Source organism: Myotis lucifugus, unplaced genomic scaffold (assembly GCF_000147115.1).
Source record: "Myotis lucifugus unplaced genomic scaffold, Myoluc2.0 scaffold_17, whole genome shotgun sequence".
NCBI classification, from domain to species: Eukaryota; Metazoa; Chordata; class Mammalia; order Chiroptera; family Vespertilionidae; genus Myotis; species Myotis lucifugus.
This window is the reverse complement of record NW_005871065.1, coordinates 55,552-64,426: the sequence shown is the minus strand read 5'-3', so window position 1 is coordinate 64,426 and position 8,875 is coordinate 55,552. Positions and strand designations below refer to the sequence as shown.

Here is an 8,875-nt window from a genome sequence, read left to right as displayed (position 1 = left end):
TATCATGTACAGCAAAATACAAAACATCTTTTATGAATACTTGATAAATAAACAAATTAGTCAAAGGGGCCGAGATCAGTGAAGCATATTATAGCTTAACCATCACCTGAAGTGAGGTTGTTAATAAGCTTCCCAATCTCAGAAAATATGAATAATCCTTTCACACATCTTTGTACTTTTACTTTCTATTCTTGAGGTTAAGATTCTAGATCCTAGAGTTATCCAAAATAGTATTATATCTAATTATGTATAGCCAGAGACATGTTTTATCATTTGTCTATAGCAGCAAGGCTACAGAAACCTCTGATTAGACTCCAGTCATACCCACCCCACTGCTCCAAATTGGAGCAACAGTCATGAGAAGCAGCATATCAAGGCAGAGATACATAGAAAATCCCAGGAGAGGTAATACAGCCACTGCCAAAATTGAGATTGAATAATATACCCATCGTCTCACTGTATGTTCATGGAGTAACCTGGGACTAAATCCATGGTTTGCTGGGTACTACAATACTTAGAGAGGTTTGCAGTCCTGCATCATAGCTTCCCCCAGCAGTTTCCAAGGTGGCCTCCAAATCATTGGCAGGATTGTGCTGCAGGGATCTCTCTTCATAACCGTAGAACTGATTGTTCCAGGCCTGGTTGTTCCAAGGCCCAACTACTCCAGGAATGGTAGTTACAAGATGGGCTGTTCCAGGAATGGTCCCAAGTTAGGTTACTGTAGGTCTGGTTGCTCCATCTTGAAGGGTTTCCAGAAGCCTGACTGGTGACGGGAAGAGAGGCCCAGCTACTCTGTTGTTGCTGACCTCAGCTGAGTCACACAGTTGCTATTCTTTGGCCAGTTGTATTTCTGCCACCTCTTACATTTCATTTTCTGGTTCTGGAACCAGGTCTTAATCTGTAGCTAAGGTTCAGCATGTTGGAAAGTGCTTGCATCTGCTGAAGGCTGAGATATTTCTATCTCTGAAATTTCTAAGTACACAGAGCTGGGTCTGTGAGAAGACAGTTCTGATCTGCTTCTTGACATGGACTTAATTCTTTCTCTTCACTCTCTTGTTCTACACAGAAGTGGGTAGTTTACACTGGGACTGGTGGAAGAATCAAGGCTGTTCTGAATAAGCAGATCCATGGAGGAAGGAAAAGGAGAGATAGTCTCCAAATGGAGTGTCCCAGATGTCATTTGCAAGGATGCATAGTTTTCTTCAGGCTCATTTGAAGGTTCCCTACAATTGGATTCTTTGGGGCAGAACAGGCTTTGGGGATGAGTTGAATCCACACTCATGCTGCTGAGTTGAGAGAGAGAGAGAGAGAGAGAGAGAGAGAGAGAGAGAGAGAGAGAGAAAGAAAGAGAGAGAGAGAGAGAGAGAGAGAGAGAGAGAGAGAACTAGATTGTAAGAAAGGCCCAGGTTTAAATATCTAGAGAGAAGAGCTTAGAGAAATATAAAGATCTCCAGATATAAAAGTATCAAAAAGATGGGATGAAGTGATACTAGCAAAAGGTGAAATTTTTGGAGGATGTTAAGTTGGAAATACAGTACCTATCATAATGAATTCTTGGGAGAATGAATGAGATCATGTAATTGGTTGAATTTAATATTTATTCTTAAAGGTACTCAACAAGTAATAGCTGTTACTATTTTTTTATTTTATTGATTTCAGAGAGGAAGGAAGAGGGAGAGAGAGATAGAAACATCAATCATGAGAGAGAACCATTGATTGGCTGCCTTCTGCACACCCCCCACTGGGGATCGAGCCCACAACCTGGGCATGTACCCTTGACCAGAATGGAATCTGGCACCCCTTAGTCTGCAGGCTGACGCTCTATCCACTGAGCCAAACCGGCTAGGGCAATAGCTGTTTCTATTAATGCTATTGCTATGACTATACCTTTGTAAATCAGCATGGAATAACTAAATTGAATATATTTAAGTTTCTATTATTCCTTTTGTTCTAACACTCACTACTGTTTGACTTTGGGCACATTACATCACTTCTCTGGTCTTAGTTGTCTCATCTAACAGGAGGATAAGCATAGTGGTACCTATATCATAGTATTGTTGTGAGGATTAATTAACTTAATACTACTAAAGCTCTTAGAACACTGACTTGCACATAGTAAGTACACAATAAATGTTAGCTAGAACTACTACTACTATTACCATTATTGTTATTATTCTCAACCAAGAATTAGCATGTACTAATTGAGCACTGTTATGGGCCCAACAGTATTGGTAAAATAAAAGACTTGTGAGCTATACTGAATATTAAGTTGAGTAGTATTGTCTAAGTTCCTAGTACTAAGTACTTAGAGTATTTAGTTAATTAATGAAGGTCTGATTTGCCAACGTCATATCTGATAAGGGCTTAATCTCCAAAATTTATAGGGAACTCATACAACTTAACAAAAAGAAGATAAACAATCCAATCAAAAAATGGGCAAAGGATCTAAATAGACACCTTTCAAAAGAGGACATTCAGAAAGCCAAGAGGCATATGAAAACATGCTCAAAGTCACTAATCATCCGAGAGATGCAAATCAAAACAACAATGAGGTACCATCTCACACCTGTCAGAATGGCCATCATCAACAAATCAACAAACGACAAGTGCTGGAGAGGATGTGGAGAAAAAGGAACACTTGTGCACTGCTGGTGGGAATGCAGACTGGTGCAGCCACTATGGAAGGCAGTATGGAGGTTCCTCAAAAAATTGGAAATGGAACTCCCATTTGACCCTGTGATCCCACTACTAGGAATATATCCCAAGAAACCAGAAACACCTATCAGAAAGGATATATGTAACCAGATGTTCGTAGCAGCACAATTCACCATAGCTAAGATCTGGAAACAGCCTAAGTGCCCATCAGTAGATGAATGGATTAGAAAACTGTGGTACATCTACACGATGGAATACTATGCTGCTGTTAAAAAGAAGGAACTCCTACCATTTGCAACATCATGGATGGAACTGGAGAGCATTATGCTAAGTGAAACAAGCCAGTCAATGAAGGAAAAATACCACATGATCTCACTCATTCATGGATAATAAAGACCATTACAAACTTTTGAACAATAATAGATACAGAGGCAGAGCTGCCTCAAACTGATTGCCAAACTGCAGTGGGAAGGCCAGAGAGAGTGGGGGGGCAGGAGGGAGGGGAGTAAGAGATCAACCGAAGGACTTGTATGCATGCATATAAGCATAACTAATGGACATAAGACACTGGGGGGTAAGGGAGGGTAGGGGTTTGTCAAGGGCGGGGGGGAAAAAAAGGACACTTATGTAATACCCTTTGTAATACTAAGTACTTAGAGTATTTGATTAATTAATGAAGGTCTGCATTAGTAAGTCAGAGAAGGAACAGTAAACTGGTAAGGACAAATCCAGAAGAACAATATTCATATTTTGAGAGATTTGAACACATGAGGAGAAAAAAGGAGAGTATCTAAGGCTGGACATGGAGGCAGAAGAGGAGCAAAGTGCATCTCGACAGTGAAGTAATACAATGGGCTACTGGAGAGCAAAAAAAATCCACTAATACTACCTACATGTCAATGGGGATGGGACACACAGACAACATGGAGTGAAATAAGCAAGTCACAAAATAAAAGCCATTGTTCCATTAATGTAAAATTCCAAGACAGGCAAAACTAAATTACAGTGTTAAGTGACAACATATGTAAATGATAAAACTATTAATAATGATTGTCACAAAAGTTAAAATAGTGTTACATCTGGGGAGGGAAGTGAAGCTCTCGGGGGATATGAATGTTCTATCATTCATAATGGGTGTGTGTGAGAAGTCATGTGCTAGCTTTATAATTGTTTTTGTTGTTTTTTTTATGTGAAGGTATGCTTTATACATTATTTTTTATGGGTGACATATTTCATAATAAAAAGTAAAATCACTTAAAGGTAAGAGTGAATGGGGTCGAGGAAGTCAGCAAGCCCAACCTGAGGATATTGTGTGTTGTGGAATAGCAAGAATTAAAGCAAATAAGGTGACATTCAATCAATCCATTTTGTTTTGAGTGCTAAACAGCATTCTATTGGTTGCTTTCCTCACCCCCCACTGACCCACCCACCTGGAAGCTTAAAAATCTCACCTTCCTCAAAATATAGAAACAAATAATGGAAGTCATCAAGCAGAGTCAAGAGGTCATGATGGAGGGTATTGAAACCTCCAAGAGGAATGTTACCTCTGACACCTAGCTAGCTGGGCTGGGGTATCAGGCACAAGCCAAGAGTGAGGCGTTGATAGACAGTATCGATATTCAGGGCTTCCTCATTACAATCGAGGCCCTTATTCCAGTTGACAAATGACACCCCACCGAAAGAGACGATAGAATTCATTCTGCTATCGAGGGTATGGCTAAAGTAGAGTCTGGTCAGTCCTCAGTGGGAAAACAGAAGAGATCAAGTGAGGATAAACCAAAGGAATGTACTTCTACTAGGAAGATCAGAAAGAGATATAGGCTGATATATGTGCAAATTTAGAAACTTGGAGTTTATCTCCTGTGTCCGAAATCTGCCCCAGACATTCCATTGCTCATTACTCTTAAAAAAAAAAAAATCCTGCTGTCGAGGAAGTTGAGTAGATGGAAACTAAAGTCAATGTTTAATATTCTATTATTAAATTCTAATATTCTAGAATTTACCCAGCAAGGAAAAGGTTCCTTCTGAACCCTTTATTTTAATGGGCAACCAGCTAAGAGCTGCATAGCTGGATATTTGGAAGTATTTCTGTGTTATTTGAGTTCAGTCAAAATATTTCTCTCTCTTTCCCTCCCCCCCCCCTTAAAAATTATTCTGGGAACAAGGTAAATGACCAAGGCTAACTAAGAGAAAGACCAGAATACTCTAGCAGATAAATTCTTCTTTGTTATAATAATTGTTGTATATAAAGTGGTAGACACTTCACATAATCCCTCAACTACCTTGCAAATTGGTATTTTTCTAAATAAGAAAACTGAGGTTGTATGAGGTTAAATAACTTGACCAAGTACATATAGTGAAGCTAAGATGCCAGCTCAGTTCCAGCTGAACACAAAGCAAAGGTGATAGTTTGGTGATAACTTGCTTCTTAAAAGCAGAAGGAGGGGACTTGAAAAGGAATCTTATCAGAGCTGGTCAGAGAGTCAGGATAGTTTCCAGAGGGTTTGGTATATCTAGGGGAAGGCTTTCTAAACTAATGAAAGACTGGGAGGTGAGGCTATTCATTAGCATGTACCAGGGAACTTCCTCAGGAAAAGAGAAAGATGGAACCATTGAAAGTGAAAGTGGGCCCCTAAATTGGAAAGACACAAGATAGCATATTTGAACATCGTCATCTAAGTCATCAATTATGCTTCAACTTTTGCCTTTATATTGCCATGGAACCTAGGGCAATCATGTCACCCATTTGTCAAATGCAAACTATGGCGTGTCACAATGAATTGAAGTTGGAAAATGTGTGAGGTAACCTAGACCCGTGATAACCTGGCACATGGAAGGAGTGAAGATAACTAGTGTCAAGCCATAGGTTTAATGTTTATACATCTTCATTTCTTTCCTGTTATAAGGTAAGAACTGTACCATTTTCTTCCTGCACCTCACTGGATTATCTTGGCATCCTAAGGTACACATTCAAGGCACTTGGAGCCCCCTTACCAGGAGATGCGTCCCTGAAATAGCAGAGTAATTCTAAGTCTCGTTCCAGGGACATACGCTGAATGGAGCACAGGATGAGGCTGGGAGAACGGCAGTTCCAGCTGGAGACCTCCACCTCAGCAAAGGTCAGCCAGGTTAAATACATCAAGAAAGGAATTTGGTTTAGAAATACTTTGAGGAGGGGGTGTGGTTAGGAGAGGGAGCTGCTTTATGGGCTCTGCATTACAGCTCTCCTGCAAAAATGCTCTCTAATTTTTAAACATAAAGAGACCTTTGTTTATCTGAAAGTGGCTTATGATGCACATCACACACTCAAATGCCTAAAGTGACCTCAAGTGAAGTAAGCTGAGTGTGCACGGACACTCAGTCCTTTTGTTTTCTCATTTGGGTAAGAAATATGCTTCTACTACAAGGAACAGGTTGTGTGCAGATAAGTGGCACGTGCCACTCGGTCTCAGTGGAGGGCAGCTGTTGGGGATGATGGGGACGATGTGAACTGAGAAAGGCATATGCCATTTAAAGGGGGCAGTGGCTACTCATTTCCAGCTGATTATAATAATATGGTATTTAAGCCCAATGTTGTTAAATTTCTTATTTTTCAAGAGGCCAGAAATACAACTTTTAAGTAAGAATCTCCTGATTTTTTAAAAAAGACTACTGGCCTGACTTTTTTTTTTTTTCCCAGAGAAGAAGGGAGAGAGGGAGGGATAGAGAGTTAGAAACATCGATGAGAGAGAAACATCGATTCAGTTGCCTCCTGCACACTCCCTACTGGTGATGTGCCCGCAACCAAGGTATATGTCCTTGACCAGAATCAAACCTGGGACCCTTCAGTCTGCAGTCCGACGCTGAGTCAAACCAGTTAGGGCTGGGCCTGACTTTTTATATAAAACATTATAATGGCCAAAGAATGCATTCAGCCTGAATCTGCCTTGTAGGCAACTGATTTGCAACCCAGAACTTATTTCAGTGTTGGAAACCTGGGCTTGCAGATGGTCTTCCTTCTGGCCTCTGGGATTAACTAGCTGTCCTCAAGAAAGCCTTCCCTGGCTGGATTGGCTCTCCCTGCTATACTTTCTCTAGTCTTCTCTGTGTTTCCCTGTCCTACCTCTCCACACACTTTTTGGGGAATTGCATTTGTTGTTTTTCTTTCCTGCTGGACTGTAAGTTCATGAAGAAGGGAGCCACTTTTGCGTGTGTTGGTTGTTGTCATTGGGTTTGCTGGAATCGGACCTGCTGATGAGGAGCTTTGAGAAGGCTCACTGCAGTATTCCTGGGAGCACCAGGTGAGTGAGGAAACAGGGCTGGACTGGGAGAGGTTTACCAGTAGAGGAAACTTTTTAGAGTCCTAGCCTGGGACATAGCTTATACATAGTATAACAATAAATAATTTATACATTTTTACTTGAACATAAAGATATAAAAAATGAATGTTTACTTGAGATTATATTAAATTCTGTAATATTTACTTTTCTTTATATAAATGCTATTATTTAAACCAAAGCAATAGAGCTAGTTAACAGTGAGAGTAGCAAGTAAGAGTGGGACTAATTTTAACAATATTTTGATATTATTTTCCTCTGATGCAATGATTTATTTTAATTCCTGTTATTTCTTGATTGGATATTAAACAATTTCAGGCTAGTAGTGTGTATTTTAAGTTCCATAATAAATAAATAAATAAATAAATAAATAAATAAATAAATATTATCTATATCAAATTAACAAATAATTTTAAAAAATGAGATGTTTCTTTCTGTCTCGTGATACAATAGGATATTTTGACTCTTTCAATTTCCTTTTCCAGTAATACTTCTCTGAACTGCCTTTACCTCAGGACATCCCTTTTGTCTTTCATGTGGTAAAAGTAAATAGCTCTGCCCTGAAGCCCACATCACACCGATTCCTGATGTCAGCCCACTGTGGTGACATTGATCTAAATGTCTTGAGCATTGACTACTTGGGATTTTACTCACTAGAAACAGCGGGTTTTCAGTCTCAGAAGAATTTGTTTCTAGCTCTCCCCAAGTGCTCGTTCATTTGGTGTCTGCAGACTTGATTTGGAGAACAGCTGCTTATCAAGCAGGTCCTTTGCAGGTAGAAGTTACCTAATAGGTTATCCATGTCTAAATTCTCCATCATTTTTACACCACACTCTTAAGCATATTGGATGTCATCATAAGTTAAGAAATGGTTTTAAAGCAAAGAGGTGAAATTGAATTTCAAATAAAGTACAGTGTTAGCAAAAAGAAAAAAAAATTTAAAAAGTCCTATTTAACTTGGCTGCCATTTCCTGACTTTTGAAGCTGTCATTTTTTTTTAAAGTCAGTTTTTTGTTTGTTTTTTACTCTAGGAATTTTGTTGTGATCTTCATATAACATTAAACAATTCATATGTAGCCAATTCATCCTTTTCCAGGTTCCATGTGGCCTCTTCAAAGATCATCAGACAGTTCCAGAGAAATAGCATATCAATTTCTGGTTTACTGTAATCTTTTTTTCCCATTCTCACTCTAATGCATTTTCAAATTAGAGATAGATGGTCTCCTTGTCCACTTTGAAAATATGACTTTATGGCAAGCTAACATTTTAACATCTTTTCTATGGCTAGGAGCAATGACATCCATCTTACAGGCATATGTCTAAGGAGGCAATATCCCTCCATTTCTATAAGGTCAATAATATCATTAAGTGCTTCTGCACATTTTAAGGAAATTGAAAAGTGACCAATGTTTTCATTTGGAAAGTCTCAATAAGCAAATCACACTCTCCCCTTTTTAGCAGTGTTGTATACAAGCTGTGTAGCATATATAGCAGGTAAAAGCTTTTCATTTTCTTTTATATGTTAATGGACTGTAATTATCTAAAACATAATTGTATAGCACATCTGCTGAATATGCAGGTAGCTGAGCAGAGTATAGTTCTACTTGAACAAGGGCTCAACAAAGTTTATGACGTTTTATTAAAATCTTCATAGAAATCAAGAAGAATATGATTGAAACTATTTTTCAATTTTTTGGAAGAGTTTGAGAAGCATAGGTTTTAAATCTTCTTTGGACATTTGGTAGAATTCACTGGTGAAGCCATCTGGTCCTGGACTTTTGTTTTTTGGGAGGTTTTTGATGGTTGTTTCAATTTCCTCACTGCTGATTGTTCTATTTAGATTTTCCAATTCTTCATAATTTAGTCTAGGAAGGTTATATATTTCTAGGAACTTATCCATTTCT

The 8,875-nt window shown here is 38.8% G+C and overlaps 1 pseudogene; it reads right to left on the bottom strand.

Moving 5' to 3' along the window:
• Nucleotides 1-453: 453 nt before the first annotated feature.
• LOC102438885 lies at nucleotides 454-1,282 on the bottom strand (annotated as a pseudogene).
• Nucleotides 1,283-8,875: the final 7,593 nt, after the last annotated feature.